Genomic DNA, 17,937 nt, shown 5'->3' with positions numbered 1-17,937 from the left:
CTCCTCTTCACAGCTTTGTTGGGGGGTTTGTGCCCCCCCCCGTTTGAGTACCCATGCAAGGATTAATGGAGGCGTAATACGGAGCGACAGCTTGCAGAGCACTATCATTAATGTTGTAATTCACTTTTAGTGTTTCTCGGATTGCTCTGCAACAGGAGGCGCAGATGTCACCTGAATCTGCTGCTTCCAGCAGCCAGAGCGCTCCCACTTCCCGCCAGCTGTCCTGGAAAGCCCCCCCGCCGCCCCCCCTGCACGCCCAAACGCCGGCACGCTCGCCTGTTTGTATCCCGGCTGCACGTCAGGATCTCTGGACTCCGGCGGCCTCCGGACGCCTCCGGTGTTGGCGGTCGGGATTATTCACGTTCCGTCACAGTTATGAAACGCTCGCCGTCCCGGGGGGGGGGGCAGAAAACCCACATGGAGGTATTTTCTCTGCCGATGTGGGCAGACGACCTACAGAGCTTATGTGGACCTGAACAAACCCTGATGATGTGGAAGCCGCTTTGTTTCCGGATTTGTTTGGTTCTGTTTTTCCTTTGACTCAGAGATCCCAAAAATACTGACAATCTGAGGAAGAAAATCCCGAGAAAGTAATAAAATAAAAGTCATTTTTACTCAGCAGCACATCTAGAAACAAGGAGTTCCACACAAACTTTGAGAGATAGAATTACTTTAAATAGAATCTAAAAAAGACCAATAATACATTTTTATTGCTGCAAATCGATTAAAAAAATAATTACTTGCAAACTAGGAAAAATTAATCGCAATAAATCGTGATTCTTTTTTTTATTATTAATTGTTTAGACCACTTATTATCTACGAATAATCACAATATGAGGTCACACACAAAACTGTACAATTATAATGTTTATTTATAATTAGTGTATTGATTAAAAAATTAATCAGATTGATCACACTTTTGGGTTGTGATTAATGACGATTAATCAATGAATTGTAATAATTGATTTAAGAGGATTTATAATGATAAATTGCAATTAAATGATCATTACAACATCGCGATTAATTGCAATTAATCGATTAATCACGACTAATTGATTAATTGCAATTAGTAGATTATTTACGAATAATTAAAAACAGAATTTCTTCAAATAGAATGTCACATAGCATAATACCTTTTTTTTTTAAGGCTGCAACTTGATTAAAAAAAATTACTAACTAATCGTAAACTAGAATAAATGTATCGCAATTAAATGCAATTTTTTAGTATTTAGTATTTTTTTAGAATATCTGCAAATATGAAATCACACACAAAACTGTACATTTAGGACGTTTATTTAACATTAATTCTGTTGAACAATAAAAAATGTATTTAATTAATTACACTTTTGTGTTGTGATTAATCAATTAATCAGGATTAATCAGTTACTCACAATGTTTTACTAGATACATTTTATTTGATAATTTGTGTCTTTTGAACAAGAAAAGACCAGAGAGGAAGTCTCTCCTTCATTTTTGTGATAACAGTAGAAGCAGGATTCTCTTATTGCGTTAGAAGTGAGTCTTTTGTCGGGTTTAAATGATGGTTCCGGTTCTGGTCACATAGTCCAGATGTTTCTTCAACACAAACTTTTCTTCTTCTTCTGGACAAACATAAGCGGTAAGGTGAACTCTCTCTGAACTGAAGCTATCATGGCGATCAGCAGTCATGTCGCCTTTCTTCGCCGCTGCAGTCGAGGCTCAGCGTCGCGTTACCATGACAACGTACTGGAGCACAGATCAAAGAGTATTCTTCTGTGAAAAAGTGATCGAATGAACACGTCAATGTTCACAGAACTCATTTTTTGTTCGTTCTAAGCAAATAGTATTTTTTTTACCTTTTTTAACATAATTGTATTTTATTTGTTGCTGTTAAAAACAAAATAGTGTAATAAGTAAAAGTGACTCATTTGGGAACAAAATGAGAATCTTAGCAAACATTGATCCATCTTAATAAATTCTCCTAAAATCTTAATCGACCATTTATTCTGACATCAGAAATCTATAATTTTGTTTCCATAAAAATAACATCTTTAGCAAAAAATAACCGTGAAATTAGAGTTTTTTTGTCTTTTTTTATTGTTACGTTTGGAGCAAAAGGATTTGGACTCATTTAAATAATTTCCTTGTATTTTGATCCTCAATGAGACAAAATACTTCACAACTCTGCAAATTTAAGACCATTTTTAGGAAAAGTGCAGAACAGAGGCGTCAAATGATTTAGAGAAAATAAAATCTGAGGACAGACTCAGGACGGTTCAGTCAGGATTCTTGAACTCTTATAATAACATGAAACATAAATGAATGATTTAATGAAAGTTAAAGAAACTTTCCATGTCTTCACAAAGAACACAAATACATCTAAATATAGTTTTACCGTTGATTTTATGAAGACTAGAAATGAAGAAAAGTCTGAAAATCATAAAGACGTCCAGATTAAATCTGAGTTATAGAAAGTTAAATGCTTTGAACATCTAAATGTAAATCACGTGAGGTTTGCCACAATTTACGACAGAATTCAGCCAATCATAATCCAGCAATGGTTCACAGAAGAACGTCGGTCTGAGAGACATTTGAGAAAACATTTGACCCACGAGCCACACTTTGGACATTCCTGCTGTAGAGTAAATTCAAAACAGCTTCAATCCTCGTCAAATACCTCGAATGTCAGAAATCTTTGCAAGTGTTAAAAATAGTTTTCAGTGCAGAATTGAAACACAAATATTGACTTTAATGAAATACGTTTTCCTGCTAAAACTCCGACTGCAGAGGTGATAAAAAACTATTTAATAAAAGTAAAAACAGCAACTTTTGTTTCCATAGAAACGTGTCAAAAAGTTTAAGTCAAAATCATCCAAAACAGCTGGAAGAGTCAGGAGGTTGGAGAGAAGATTGTAAAAATAAACCGCCCTGAACCCAAACAGCAGCTACAGATCAGTTAAATCATTTTAGAAATACTATATTACTGGATTTTCTACGTTTATGAAGCTTAAAAAATGAAATAAAAGAAGTGAAACATTTTAAAAAACTCATAAGATTCCAGATTAACGATGTCTGAATTCGCTCCCTTTTCATTTTCTGAGTGTTTGAATGTATGATTCCTAAATCCACAGATAAGAAAACTTCCCAGAAGTTCCTACAAAAAAAAAAAAACTATACATCAATGACATGGACCACGTTTCACTGGGTTTGAATGATTTGGGATTTAAAAAATGTTAATGGATTTATTGAAGTTTCTTCATCAGAACATTCATAAATAAACTTCGTAAAATGTTAATTTTTATTAAGATTTCACTTCGGAAAATGAACCATTTGGTTCTTAAAAAGTGTAAGTTGACTGTAGACTTCAGGGCGCCGGATTGTTCCACTCGGAAACTCGGACACAAGCTCAAAATCGTGATTGACTTGATAATTATTCATAATAAAGATGTAAAACTCTAATAAAGAAAGGTCTGATATCTGATTAGACTTCACATAAACATGATTAAACAACAGTAAGAATTATTGTCATAAAATAAAAATAAAAAATGTGTGTAAAAATGATGCTGTTGTTGTTTACATTAAAAAGGACGTTAAGCACAGCGAACAAAGGGAAATTATTCTGGAAAATTGTGAATTTTAGTAAAAAAAACTCTAAAAAGGGAGAATAGAAATAAATGATGCTAAACATTAATTATCATACATGAACTAAAAGACAAGAATGGTGCTCGAAAGTCTAACAATACAGAGATAATATAAATATAGCAGGTATAGAAATTAGAACATTACCTGAACAAGTGGAAGACGCCTAAAAAAAATTTGTTGAGTCGGCTACATTTTGGGGATTTTGGTGATTTTAGTAAAACTGTATCAATACACAGATGATGCTCGTTTGTTCAAGTTGCTGGATTGTAAATTTGTTGAAAATGTGAAAAAAAAATTAATTTATATTAAAGTCTCTGACGGGAGAGTTTTTTTTTTTTTCTCTCTCAAATGTTTTTCTAAGCTCATCAGATCAGCTGATCATCACTTTTAGAAAAAGAGACGTTTTATTTTGAAGGTCCTCATTGGGTCAAGACAGGAAATTCCTAAAAGTCCTACTTTGTTTATCCTCTGATCTATTTTTAAAGCAACTTATAATTATAATTAAACCGTTTTAGCCTAAATCTACAAACTTGTGTCGTTTTCTAGGACATAGTTTCTGCAGAGCGGCAGGAGTTCAGTAGAATTTCATCTCTGATTGGTGGACAGGACTGTTGGCGCTAAGTAAGCCCGCCCCCACTTCCTATCATCTGTCTGTTTACATGCTGTCCCACTAGCTTACAGCCCCTCACACCTTTAGCCAAACATTAATATCATTTCCATCCAGACGTCCGGTTCTGATCCAGATTCCAGCTCAGACCAGCAAAACAAAAACGTTCATGGACCTATTGGTCTTAAAGCTAATTTAGAGTTTAGCTTCTATTTTAGCATCATGCTAACGTTTTTGGCTAATTTAGAGTTTAGCTTCTATTTTAGCATCATGCTAACGTTTTTGAATAGTTTACTGAGGAACTTTAGGCTATTTTGGAGTTTAGCAAGTAATTAAACAATGTGCTAGCTTTTTTGGCTAATTTGGAATTTATCTTCTATTTTAGCAACATGCTAACGTTTTTGGCTAATTTGTCTTCTGAGGTGTTTATAAGCCAATTAGCATTTTAGCTTTTATTTTTTCAACAGGCTGACATTAATTATTAATTAGTTTACTGAGGAATTTGAGGCTATTTGGAGTTTAGCTAATATTTTAAAACATGATGCCTTTTTTGGCTAATTTGTTATCTACTGGGGTTTTTGGGGCTAGTATAGAATTTAGCTTCTATTTTAGCAACATTCTAATGTTTTTGACTAATTTAGTTTACTAAGGAATTTTAGGCAACGAGCTAGCCTTTTTTGGCTTATTTGGGGTTTAGCTCAAATTTAAGCAACATGCCCAATATTTTTGCTAAATTGGGATGTATTAGAGATTTTTTTAGCAGTTTTACTACACATTTTCAGAAATTCTTTCATAGTTCTTTAATAACATTTCCAGTCTTTTAGCAAATTTAACATTCTGCAAATAACTTTTGCATTTTCAGAAAATCTCTTCAGCAATTAAAGTAAACTGTGTCACCATTTTCAGCAAAAAGCTTCAGAATCTTTAGCAACTATTTTCAGCAAAAAGCATTCACACTAGCATTATCACAGGTAATGCAGCTTTTCTAGTTTATTTTTCTGACTTTTCTCTAATATCTCGAGTCGACTGGAGATTCCCGCGTCATTAACCGAATGTCATGAAGCTGCAGAGCGTCACCTTAGAGCCCGAATGTGTCCTAGAAGACGCTCCTCTTTGTCTGGAAGAGTGGAGGTTCTGCAGACTTCTTCCTCCTTCATAGAATCCATTATGTGTTTTAATGCGCCGGGGTCAGCCTGGTTTTGTTTACACGTTTCCTCCTTTCAATGCTAAATGAAATGAATTTCTGGGCCCATCAGTCACATACTTTGTCCCGTGGCTTCAAAGTGGAGCCGAGTCAAAATGCAAAACAATGCCGTGGTAATGATATGGATTTCACGCAGACCCGGCCTTTAATTGAAACAGGTGTGATTAGCATATTGTTTGTGTTTGCCGCCGCACCCCAGGCCTGTTTGTGTTATTCAAGGGGGGGGACCTTTATGGAAATGAGCGCTTTGAAAAAATAAAATAAAAATAAATCGACGGAAATGTAGCCCGTTCCTTTAAAAGGGGCACAAATTCAGTGTGAAGATCATCCTGGCAAAACCACAGAGGGAAATGTCAGAGCAGAAAAGGTTCAAAGAGAAAATAGCTGACTGACTCTGTAAGTGAAGCTAAGCTGGAAATGAAAAATGTTCATTATATGCCCGTCAAGGTGAAAGGAAGCCATCTCCTCGCGGCCGCAGTTAAAATGTCGACCTCTGCTGCGGCGAGGGCGGGAAGAGGTGAGGTGTAGAAAGACGTGTGTGTGTGAGCGCGATCCTCATTCCAGACAAGGGCAGCGATGTTAATGGCGGTAAAACGACCCTAACATCCATTTCTTTGTAGCTTTCCCTCTGCTTCCTCATATTTTCTCCCTGTCAGCAGTGTTTATGTGTCCCTGTTATGCTTCCCGCCTGACCCCTCAGACCTCTGCTTGTCTCTTTGCATGTTCCCCCGCTCACGTGAGGCGGCGCTTTCGTCCCCCCGGAGCCTCATTACCCGCAATTTATGAAATCTCGTGTTACCCAAATTGCTGGCTGTGCCCAGATTTCCTGGAAAAATCAAGCAGCAGGTGGGAAGCCCATCATCTCCCCACTTTCTGACCAAACACAACTTTCAGACACGACCTTCACGCTCCAACTGCAAATGAGCCAATGCCCCGCAGTTTTTGGGTTTGCCGGCTTTGTTGGCTTTGTGTGCCCAGGCCCGTTACAATTTTCATAAGGCTTCGGCGCCGGTGCAGCAGACGGCGTGCGAGCTAACCTCCCACCTCAGCACCTTCTTCCCTGCAGCACTGCTGGCTGGGAGAGGTCTTTGAAGAAAGTGAAAGTGCTCCAGACATTCCGGTCCATCATTACCGGCCTCTCCAGCAAGTTTTCTACATTCCAAATTTCTTCTTTTTGCTGCGCATCATTTATTTAGAAAATCTGTGGGTTTCTCCAACTGTGAGTGTGCTTTTTCCCACCGTCAACAAACACAACCTTGATAGGAAGCCCGACGTAAACCTGTGATCGAAGATCTATTAAACCCACCGTGGTTTACTTCAACTTCAACTTTCTGAAAAACTCACCGAGGAACCCAGTTGGAATAAATTCCCAGCTTAGCTTCCAAACCCTGCAGGTTTAGCTCATTTCAGCAAGTTTTTTTACAGAAAACTCTTGAGTTTTCTCACCGTTCGAGTTCCTAAAGTTACATTTTCTGACTTTCGATTTTATCCAAATTTTAAAAAATAGATTTTTTCTCCTAAATTTAAAAAAAAAACTGCCATTTGAGGGAGAAACTTCATTATGAAGTGATTAAATGTTCCATCGTTTATCGCATGAGTTAAGTTTAAAACATAATCCATGAAGAAGTTAATTGTATTTCTCACAATAATTCCACACTTTTGTCAAACAAAGATACATTTTTTTAAACTTAAACATCTTTTTAAAAGTCTTTTCAGAAAAAGGAGTTGTAATTTAAATATTTATCCTAATTTACAAGCTGAACACATCCTGTACTACGACATGGTATCTCCAATTATTTACAGAATCGATTTGATTCAATTCTGATTTTTTTCTATTCTTTTTTTATCCTCTCAATTCTATTCAATTTTGACTTTACACATTTAGAAACATTTGTTTAGAAATTATAATCTATATATGTTTTGATGATATTCATAGTAATCTGATACCGTTCACATCCTGTAATAATTGTTCTGTCTCTCCTGGAGGGCATTTCAGTTTGACCACTAGAGGGCGACCACACCACAGTATTACAGCTTATTCCAGAAGAAGAAGAAAGTATGAGCAAAAAACAACGTTTTAGACCACAAATGGTTACTAAAAAATGTATTTCTTACAAGAGTTTAAGAAATTCATATAAAGATGTTCATTGAGTTGCAATGTATGTTTAAATCAACCGACCGTTAGCATTAGCTGTCCTATGGGAAATCCCATTATACGTTAGCATCAAGCTAGCGGACTTTAACTTTATCCGTTAGATCGATCTCTACTTTAATGTATTGATTATTGATCTGTTGAGCTTAGATCGATTAATCGATTCCATCAGCCCTGTTCTGTACAGGAGACAGATTGACAAGGTCTGCAGCCAATCAGGATGCAGAATGTAAGGACTGTAAAGAAAATGTGTTAAAACTACACAGAGATTAAATCATCAAACTCCAAAAAGGTGAATCGCATTAAAGTATCGTTGACATAAAAGAATACAAACAAGAAAACTAAGCTCGTATTCAGGGTTAGCTGCCAACTAGTGGCTGGAGGTTTGGATGGAAAACAAAAGTTGGACGCTCGTGAACAACTAATTAAATATCATCTTGTCAGCATTTTCAAATCGATACAATGAAATATCACAATATTGTGATCTATCAGCAAATCGACCTACACCCCTAATGGAAACCACAGGACTGCAGAACTGCATTATAGCGAGGAAAGACTATTTTACTTTGACAGTCATTCTTCCACAATAAAAGCCTCATTTCTTCAGTGAACAGGAAGTGTCTTTGTAGGCTCATGGAACCACCACAGATCTTAAATCAAACATCATTTCTTATCTCTGCTGCTTGAAGACGACATGGAGGAAGATGATTCCTCCTGGAAACAATTCTGCTCAGCGGGTCACTTGTCTGCAGCACACGCAGAGATGATCAGTGGAACCTCCCACCGCTCTCCTGGTGGCTGGAGGCTGGCGAGGAGGAGCCGTTCGTCAGGAAATACTGTTGTCTTCTGCTAAGTCAAAGTGGAATCTCTTCAGTTTACACTCCCAGAAGGTTTAAAGATGAAATACCTTTAGAAACTTTGTAAATTCACTTTAGATCTGAAGAAATTCTGTGATGACTCACCATAATCAGCAGCCAATCAATGCGGTCGCATAAAACCATTCCAGCAAGCATGGAGCGCAAACATGCATCCATCCAGACGCTGCAGGCTGGTCACTGCAGCAGCTTTTTTTTTATCATTATTATCCGTCTCTCCTGATTCCTTCAACCTTTTTGCCAGGAACTGTTCTGCCAGAAAGCCCTGAAGGCAGACGTCTCCCAGCAGCCGCTCTTTTCAAACGTTCCGTGGCTCAATGGCAGCCTGACACATCCAGAAAAGATTGCATAAACCCGCCGAATTTGGTTCTTTCTTGTCTCGACTTGACGCAATTTCCAGAGAAATTAATGAAACGGCTGCAACGTTGTTTATATTAAACCGGTTTGAACGGATTCAACAAATTAAATATTTATTTGGGATGAAAGAAATAAACAAAAAAGACCATTTTATTCACTTTAGAGGGGAAAAGTTTGGAGCCAATAAAATTCAACTAGTACCGTTTTACTGAGTGTTCTACCTTAAAAACCGGGGCAGTGGACAGGTACCGGCCCGTGGGACAGTTGGTACCGGGCCAGAGATCAAAGAACTTTACTCCACATAAGGATTATTGTTGTTCCCACAGACCATAATAAGAATGCAGCTGACTGTCTATTGTTATGAGGATGTTGCTGATAAAGTTTTTCAACTGTGGATTCATATTTCTCTATTATTTTGAAAAAAAACGTCTTTAGTGACCTTTTTTGTATTTATTCATTGCGTTAAAGTTGTCGTCTGATTTTTAGTTTCCAGTTTAACAGTTAAAAGTGTTTAAGTGGCTCTTAAGTGAAATCCAGTGTACACAAAGTTTAAAGCAACTGCAGATATTTACAGAGGATGAAGATCAACTTTACTTTCAAAAGTTGAAGGGAAAATGGAAGCTAAAAAATCAGATACGAACTTCAGCCTCATCCAAAGGTCAGAGGTCACTGCTTTAGAAACACATTCTCATCCCCAACTCGTCACATTTTGGTTAAGAACCTCTCCTTTTTGACATTGTTTGGTGTCCCAACCTCGTCATTTTTTGACGTGCTGGTTGTTTCTATTAAATCACAGGTCTCCAACTTCCGGGCCATGAACCAGAACCGGTCCAGTACCGGGACAAGGGGTGCACTGGTACTCTAGCCTGGTACTAGTTGGCGTCCAGATCCGGTTTTCGCCCAATACTGTGTTTGGTATTGGTTCAGATCCAGGATTGTGTTTGGCTCTGCATCCGGTGCAGACTTAGAGTTTTTGTACCGGTGCTGGACGCGTCCCGAGGACCAGTATCGCATCCATCTCGAGGGTTGTGGACCCTTGATTTTACAAACAGACAGCAGGTCAAAAAACTGCTATGGAGAGGTCCTTAACCAAACGTCAATATGTGACGACCTAGGGATGAAGTGTGTTGGCGTTAGAGGAATAAACTTCTAGTAGAAGCAGGAAGAACACCTGATTTAAAAAAAAGGAAAACAGAGGTAGTTAGTGAGAGAAATGTTCACCACATCGAACAAACGGCGCCAGCAGTTTAAAGTGATATTAAATGTGACACATTGACTGTTAGTTATGGAGGTGCTTACATCATAAACAAGCACACAGCCAGTTAGCTTGTTGGTCCAACAGTAAAACAGAGCAGAGTGTCATCTGCGTAGTGGTGGATCTGTATTTAAATAAACTGTTGTAATCTGATTGTGGATATTTTTATACGTAAAGGTTAACACAACAGAGCAGTGGAGGCTGACTCCACTCTCGGTCCAGATTCGAAAAATGCACAAAAAGGGGCGGGGCTGAGTGGGGGAGGTGTGTTTGGATCTGAAATGACAGTGAGGTTAGCTTGAGACGTCACTCTTCAATATGGAGAGTGGTACTGAGCAAAGATTTTAGCTCATGGTCCAGACCGAAGGGTAGTGGTAAAATAATGCTAGCATCATAAGCTAGTAAAGGCTAACGTATTAAGCTAACAATCCCGAGTGAAATGTCCATTCCAAATCCATCACCAGGACGGAGTTCTCTGGATTCAGTTACACTAAACTGCTGTTGTCTGACTTCTAAGTCTACAGGAAAGTTGTGCAAGCCAGAAGATTTTTGAAAATACAGCTAAGAGCCATGCTAAAGCTAACACGCTAACGGCGGTTACAGAATCAAAGATGGGCGGGGCTTTTATACTGGAACTGCAGAGCATGATGACGTGAAACTTCTGAGATGACGTCTGACTCACACCAGTTGACCAATCACAAAAATGAACAGTAATTGTAATAGTTTGGTTACATTTTAAATCAAGCTCCTGATTGGTCGGTAGATTTTTTTCTCGCTGGTGTTTCATTCTCTAAAATAAATTGTGTTTACAAAATTGAGGACACAAATCAGAAAAAAAACTTTCAAAAATATTTAACTTTCGCATTGGGGTGAACTCTGAAAGCTCCTTTTTTCCATTTCTTCTGACTGGTTGTTTGTGCTGAGGAGTCTCCATGTTCTCACCACCATCAATAAAACATGGTTCTTGTTCCTGCAGAAGCTGCCTGCCGTTCGGCTGCTCTCCTCCTGGACTTCACCTGCTGCCGTTGCAGAGCTTCACTTCCCGCTCCTTCAGCCTCTCAGACAGGTACGGACGTTTGAACAAACGCAGGAGAATCACGCCTTTACTGTTTGTACGAGCATCTGCTCGGCATTGTGGGAAGACGTTCCTCTGTGTGTATAAGCAGCCGCCTATAGAGGAACAAAGCAGGGTTCCTCAGCGAGATGCTTCTGTTGTTTCTCTTTATTTAGCTCATCTTTTAATTAAAAGACGTCTCAGCAGGTTTCTAAATGCTATATTGACTCGAGCTGCAAACCAGTGGACAACCAAGAAATAATCATTTATCTTCTTCTGCCATTTAGTGGAATGACTTGAAACAGTCTTCTTTCTGAGCGACACTCAGACACGGCGTTTGTGTATGGAGGAATCTCTGTGCCAACATATGCTGAACAAAAGTCAAGGTTTTAAGAACGTTTCCTAACATGCAAACAAAACGTTTTATTCCTAAAAAATGAAAATATTAAATATTTGCTTTCAAAAAAATCTTTGTGTTTGCATCATGAAAGTTTTCTGATGCATCGTCTCGAATACTCGACTAGTCACCACTAATCACCTGTTAAAGTAGTCGATCAATAATCGATTATTTTAATAGTCGGTTAGACGCGACTTTAATAATAATAAGCGACACAGTCTTGATGAATCAACTAATAAAATAGTCCTCGACTATGTTTACAGTCGAGTGGTCGCAACTCTGACGACTATTTTAATAGTCGCTACTATATTGACTAATTTGATAGTCAATTGGTTGCAACCATGTGGACTAATTTAACAGTCGATTGATCGTGACTATGTCAACTTTTTTAATGGTCAATTGATCATGACTATATTGATTATTTGAATAGACAATTTATATAGTCAATATAGTCCCATCTACTGTATTTTGACTATTCTAATAGTCGATTAGCCATAAATATGACGACTAGTTTAATAGTAAATTGGTCATGACTATGTCGACTTTTTTAATAGTGAATATATGAATGAATGAAATGGTTTATTTCAAGCAATCAGGTCATAATAGATAAAATAACATCACATAATGAATCACAAGTTGATCGCTTGAAAGGGAGTGGAAGGAAGCGAACTTATATAATCCCACCCGACTCGACCATTCTCTTTACATGAATTATCGTTCGGTTTTGAGCTCCGTCAAATCATCTTCAAAACTTCTCTTCGGTGCCATGTCCAACTCTCCTCGTTGTGGTGGCGGTTTTCCAGCAGCTCGTGATTAAAGTCGCTTGTGAGCAACTTTAAAAGACTTTAGAAGCCGAAGAGTTGAGGAGAGCTGGAGACACACGTCTGCTGCTCGTGACCCGGAAAATAGTCAATCGGCTGTGACTTTTAGGGGTCGTCGACTATTTGATCGTCGATCAGTCACACATCTGAAAACATTTATGCTGCAAACGCAAAAATGTTTTTTTAAAATAAAAAAAAAAGTTTTTGGAAGCAAATATTCAACTTTTTTATCTGCAAATTTTGAAGTTTTATTCTTAAAACGTTACTTTCGTTTGCAATTCAGGAAATGTTGATCTAAAAAAACGTGGAGGCACAAAAATTCCTTGATTTTTGCGAAGCACGTCAAAGTTCTCTTTTCAAGGACGACCTCAAAATGAGAAGTAAGTGGTATTCCAGTGCTGCCGTTTCCTCCTCCAAGACTTCAAGCGTAACCTTGTGAGGGCGGATGACTCGACAGGAAGCGCCCGTCTCACCGACTCGCTCGACACGAACAGAAATGCGGCCGCTCCGCAGACGGATGGAAAGTAGCCGCAGATTTCACCGCAGCAAATCCAGCGTCTTTGTTTCACGTCCTCTCACCCCTCCTGCCGCCCCCTCTCCTCCACGTTCTGCTCAATCCCAGCACCTGATTGGTCTTATTTAAGGCACGCACCCGACATAAATGGAGGACAGGAGATTTTCCCTGGTCACAACGGGATTGAAGCGGTGCTCCAGAGGAGGAGGGCCTGAGAGGATTAAATGGCTCAGTGGGCGCTGGATTGTGCGGGGAGTGGATCCGGCAGGTACCCGCCGCCGAACGCCGGCCAGCAGACGGCCGCGTGTTGCCGGGGATAATGTTGCCTTCTAGCAATTAAACTCTGGAGGTTTCCGAGTGGTTTAGGAGGAAGCTTGTTGAATTATCTCATCTTTTTTCCCTCTCTGCTTCTCTGTTAACCACATTTCTGCTCTTTTTGCTGCTTCGCTCGATGAAAACCTGAAACTATAGGGGAAGTCATTTGCCTTCAGTACTTTGCGGCCTAATTGAATTCCCTTCTATCGGATTTTCGGGCTCTTTTAAACCATATATCAAATGCACACAAATAGAGACTCAAACGCAGCCTCTCTATGAGGTAAATCCATTCACACAAAAAAAGAAAATGCCAAAAGCTGCCAGATGATGGCAGCTTTGAATTAAGGAGAAAAGTTTACAGACCAGCAGACGCTAAAGATCTGCAATAATCTGCCGTGGTTCCATAGTGCTGTTTACTGGGTATTGTCACTTTCTGCTTTAATTGCAGCGTCTGGAAGCGAGGTAACACAGGATTAATTGCATATGTTGGAATCTCAGGAGTTTATCAGAGGACGTTAAAGAGCTGCTGGATGTCTCTAAGTTCATTCAGGAGTTCTACTTGTTAGTGCTGACTTAGATTGTTTTCTTTTTCATATCGATGTGTTCATACATGTGGGATTCAGCAAAGTTGTGTGCTTTACATTGTGTGTAATTAAAACTCCAAATACATCGTCTTAAATAATCTTTAGACTGCATCAAACACAGTTTTAATGATTTATTTCATATGAAAACGTTCATTTATTTATTTTTATTTATTTATTTGAAAGGGACTGGACAAAGAACACATTATTACACTTGTCCACAGATGTTTGCTGGTCATCAGGTCATTTGCAGACCAGGAAAAAACAAATAATTGAACAAAAACACAAACATTAACACAAAGAACGCAGAATATTTACTACAAAACACTGGTAAAAATACGGTTCTTATGTTCACAGGATTGAGTGGACTCAAGCTGTTGTTTTACTTTACAAGTAAATAGTTTTAGATCTCGGAGGCTTTTAATTTGACAGGTTTGGTGTTCCAGATCTGTGGATCATTTACTGTGAAAGAGCTTTGACCAAATGTAGTTCCACGTTCAGCTGGTCTTTTTTTTTTATTTTAGATCATCTAGCAAATTTTTTTGACATTTTATCCTTTTACAAAACTAGCTGAAATGTTTTTTTAGGTTTAAATAAGGATTTTAGCTCTATTAGGCTGTAAACTAGAGGTATAGGGGGGAATTGATTTGGAGATATATCGCAATATTTAATTCGGCTTCATATCGTGATATTTCATTCGACGATATATCACAATATTTCGTTTTGCAATATATCACGATATTTCATTCTATAGATTTATCACAATATTTTGTTTGCTGTAATATATCTTAATATATCATAAAGTCATATATCACAATATTTATTTTGGTGATTTATCACGTTATTTCATTTGCCGATATATCATGATATTTCATTCTGCAATATACCATAATATTTTATGAGGCGATATATATCAATATTTCATACCTGCATTGATTACAAATGCTGACATCATGATATTTAACTGATAATTAATCGGCGTCCTTCAGCGTCTTACTTCTGTTTTACACTTAAACCTCCAACCACTAGTGGGCAGCACAGAACACTGAGCCTCTTTGAGCAGATCTACACCTAAACAACAACAAGATTTCACTGGAATCCTCTTGTGTTAAATGTTCGGTCAGCCTCGTGGTTTCTGTTGTTATGAGACGTCTACTTCTTACTATTTACTGGGATGGGAACTGAACCGAAACTTGATTCATGAACGGAGCTTCAGTCTAAAAGAAGATCGTGAAGATTTGTTCATGTATAGTCCTGGGATGTATCACGATACATTTTGTATCATAAGATTCGTATCGCGATACGTATTGTATTGCTAGACTCTTGCCAGTATACACCCCACTGTAAAATAGTCATTTTTTTAGCTTATGTAACATTAACGTTTGTACTGTTAGCATCCAACACCAGAACCGTCGTTTTTACTGAGATTTTTCCCGTTTATTTATTACCTGTTCAAGTTTTCTTTTCATAATTACAAACTGTTTTCAGCTTTGTTTAGCTAATTTTAAAATCAATAATTTAGTACATTTCACAGTTAGATTTAAAGCTGTATTAATTGTTGAGCATTAAACTAAAATCTGAAGTAAAATCAACTCATTTTCAAGCAGAAGCAGATAAATCTCTAAACAAAACATCAGACGATAGCACGACTACACAGGAAAATATGTGATTTACAGCATATAAATATGAAAGGATTGGTCATATCTAAAAAGAAAAACTTTAAACTTTACAGAATGGCCAAACTCTACATTTAACCATAAAAACGTAAATACCACAAAAACACTCAGATATTTGAATTATTTAAGCTTCTCACTATTTTTAGCTCATAAACGTCCTTCTGACATTTTATTGTTTATTCATCCCAACTTTGACACTCATGAAATTCAGAAATGTCAAATGTGGGTTTTAAAATAAACATATTTTATATTTACAAAAACAGCACAAGAAACACAAAATGAACACACATTATTCAAATGTATTTTTAGAACGTTGACCTTTGTTTACAAAGACAAACTCCCCTCAACATTCACTATGAATTAAATGTCCAGTTGTTTTATATCTGAATCAGGAACTGCTGTTTCTTTGTCAAAAGTTCCTCAAACTTTCATCTAAATGTATTATTTAGCATCTAAAGTGGATCAGGGAGGAAATCCCACTTTTCTATCATTTCTGACACTTCTCCGTCGCAAACACACGACGACACATTTTGCCACCAGTGAGACTTTCAGCCGAACTGTTTGAAGAGGAACGTCTCTTTGAGGTCAAAGGAAGAGTCTGTTTAGTTTGCATGGAAACCTGTTGTGTGATCAAAGAGCATAAATGGATGACATCTCTGAACGTTCTGTTTGTGCAAAAAAAGAAGACATTAAGCAAAACAGGAGGAAAACCGAAACTCCTCGTCTGAGCGGCCTTCTCCTTCATGTCATATTCTATACGAGGTCTCAGTGGACACTCGGGTTGTTCTCCAGATCCCTGCTGGTTCTCCAACAGCCTCAGGAGGGATTTGTTCTGCTGAACTGGATCAGGTAAAAAGAAGTCACCTGGTTTATGGAAACTGTCCTTACGGGTGGATATGGAAAAATGGTCAAACCTGTAGAGACACACTTGTGGACCGCAGTAAACTAGAAGATCATAGACCGCTCAGTTAACCCATACAGAGAAAAAGTTAGATTTTTCCTACGGGCGTGCTGCGGGCGACAGAACATTTTTACAACACATAAGGAGGAAGCAGGCGAGTCGTACAGATTTTTCCTTTTTTCAACCTCTCCGAATCCTGACTAAGGCGCCCTTTAGTGGTGTTCACGTGAAACGTGCACGCTCTTTGCTGTAGTCTGACTGCTACAAGTGAGGAAATCATCCAATCAGGTCCTATTCCAGTTATTCCCTTCTCCCCACCCCAACCTTTAACCCTCTAAATGAAGAGTTATGGAAAACTAGTGTCTCCAAATTTGGACGTCACTTCCTGTCAATGACGTCACCAATAGTCGTCGGTTAGCTACGTTAGCACATACATCACAACATTGGTTTTAAAAAGGTCATGCTACAACAAATGTCCCTACAAATGGAGGGTTTGGGAGAAGGGAAGAATTCATGCAAACATCCTGCAGGCCGCTCCTCCTGTGAGCTCCACGGAACCGGACGACCCAGAAACCCACAGAATCTAGATCTGCCCTATATGAGTGCATGTGACTGAAGGTCGTGCTCAGTGAGGTTCATGAACGCCCCGTGATGTTCTTTCTGTTTACCTACAAAGAGACTCGTCGTGAAAGTCCAAGCAGTGGAAATCCCACAAATCTTTCTTTCCCAGCTCCATTCCGATACGTGAAAGGCTTGACGCCATAGAATTCTGTCCGGATAACAACTCCTATGATGAATTCCTTCATGATCATACCTAAAAACGTGATTCTTCCGTGTTTCCGTGTCACTATCAAATCTGAGGCCCTGGTTGGTCAAAGTTCAGCGTTTTTGTGGTTCAACAGTCAAAAGTTAAATGGTTGAACTTCCAGAGGGATCAGTAAACGCCCGTTCTTTATGTCACACTTTGGGTTAACGGGTGTTTGTGGAGACTTTTTAGTGACAGTGGCCGCTTGAACGCGAGTCGCCACGACCGATGTGATAATAGCTTTAGGCTAAAGACATTCACAGAGCAGGATTCTTTTTTTTCTAGAAAAGGGACATTACATTCACATTTACTGCTACAATTGTTTGTCTTTTCATGCATTTCATTGCCAAAAGAAAAAATAAAACAAACAAACCAAAGCTCCTATAGGGGGTCACGTATAAACTAGCATCACAATTTAAAGACAACAAAAAACAAAAATCTGTCTGTGTTAGTTTGACGTATTCTCTCCATTTTGACCATATTTGATTAGAATTTTTGTGTCTGTATTTGAATTGAGAATGAGAGTTTTTCCATCGTGTAAATCAGGGGTGTCAAACTCAAGTCCTCGAGGGCCGACGTCCTACTGGTTTTCCAGAAATCCTGCCTCATCTGCTGCTGATTACCTGGATCAGGTGTGTTTGGCCAATAAGGAGCTTCAAAGGCAGGTTGGTTGGAAAACATGTAGGACACCGGCCTTCGAGGCCTGGAGTTCGACACCTGTGGTGTAGATACTGTAGATCATTGTAGATCATTGTTGATCATTGTAGATCACTGTAGATCATTGTAGATCATTGTAGATCAT

The 17,937-nt window shown here is 38.5% G+C and overlaps 1 protein-coding gene across 1 annotated transcript in view; it reads left to right on the top strand.

The window, feature by feature from the left end:
• rbfox3a (RNA binding fox-1 homolog 3a) overlaps window positions 1–17,937 on the top strand; it is a gene marked incomplete in the record, with an annotated part of 614,011 nt that overhangs the window by 175,913 nt on the left and 420,161 nt on the right. The window contains 1 exon segment of the mRNA XM_024272938.2: window positions 11,048–11,137.

This window comes from Oryzias melastigma, linkage group LG8, assembly GCF_002922805.2.
Source record: "Oryzias melastigma strain HK-1 linkage group LG8, ASM292280v2, whole genome shotgun sequence".
In the NCBI taxonomy this organism is placed as follows: domain Eukaryota; kingdom Metazoa; phylum Chordata; class Actinopteri; order Beloniformes; family Adrianichthyidae; genus Oryzias; species Oryzias melastigma.
The sequence above is the reverse complement of the archived record's forward strand: the minus strand, read 5'-3'. Positions and strand labels throughout refer to the sequence as shown.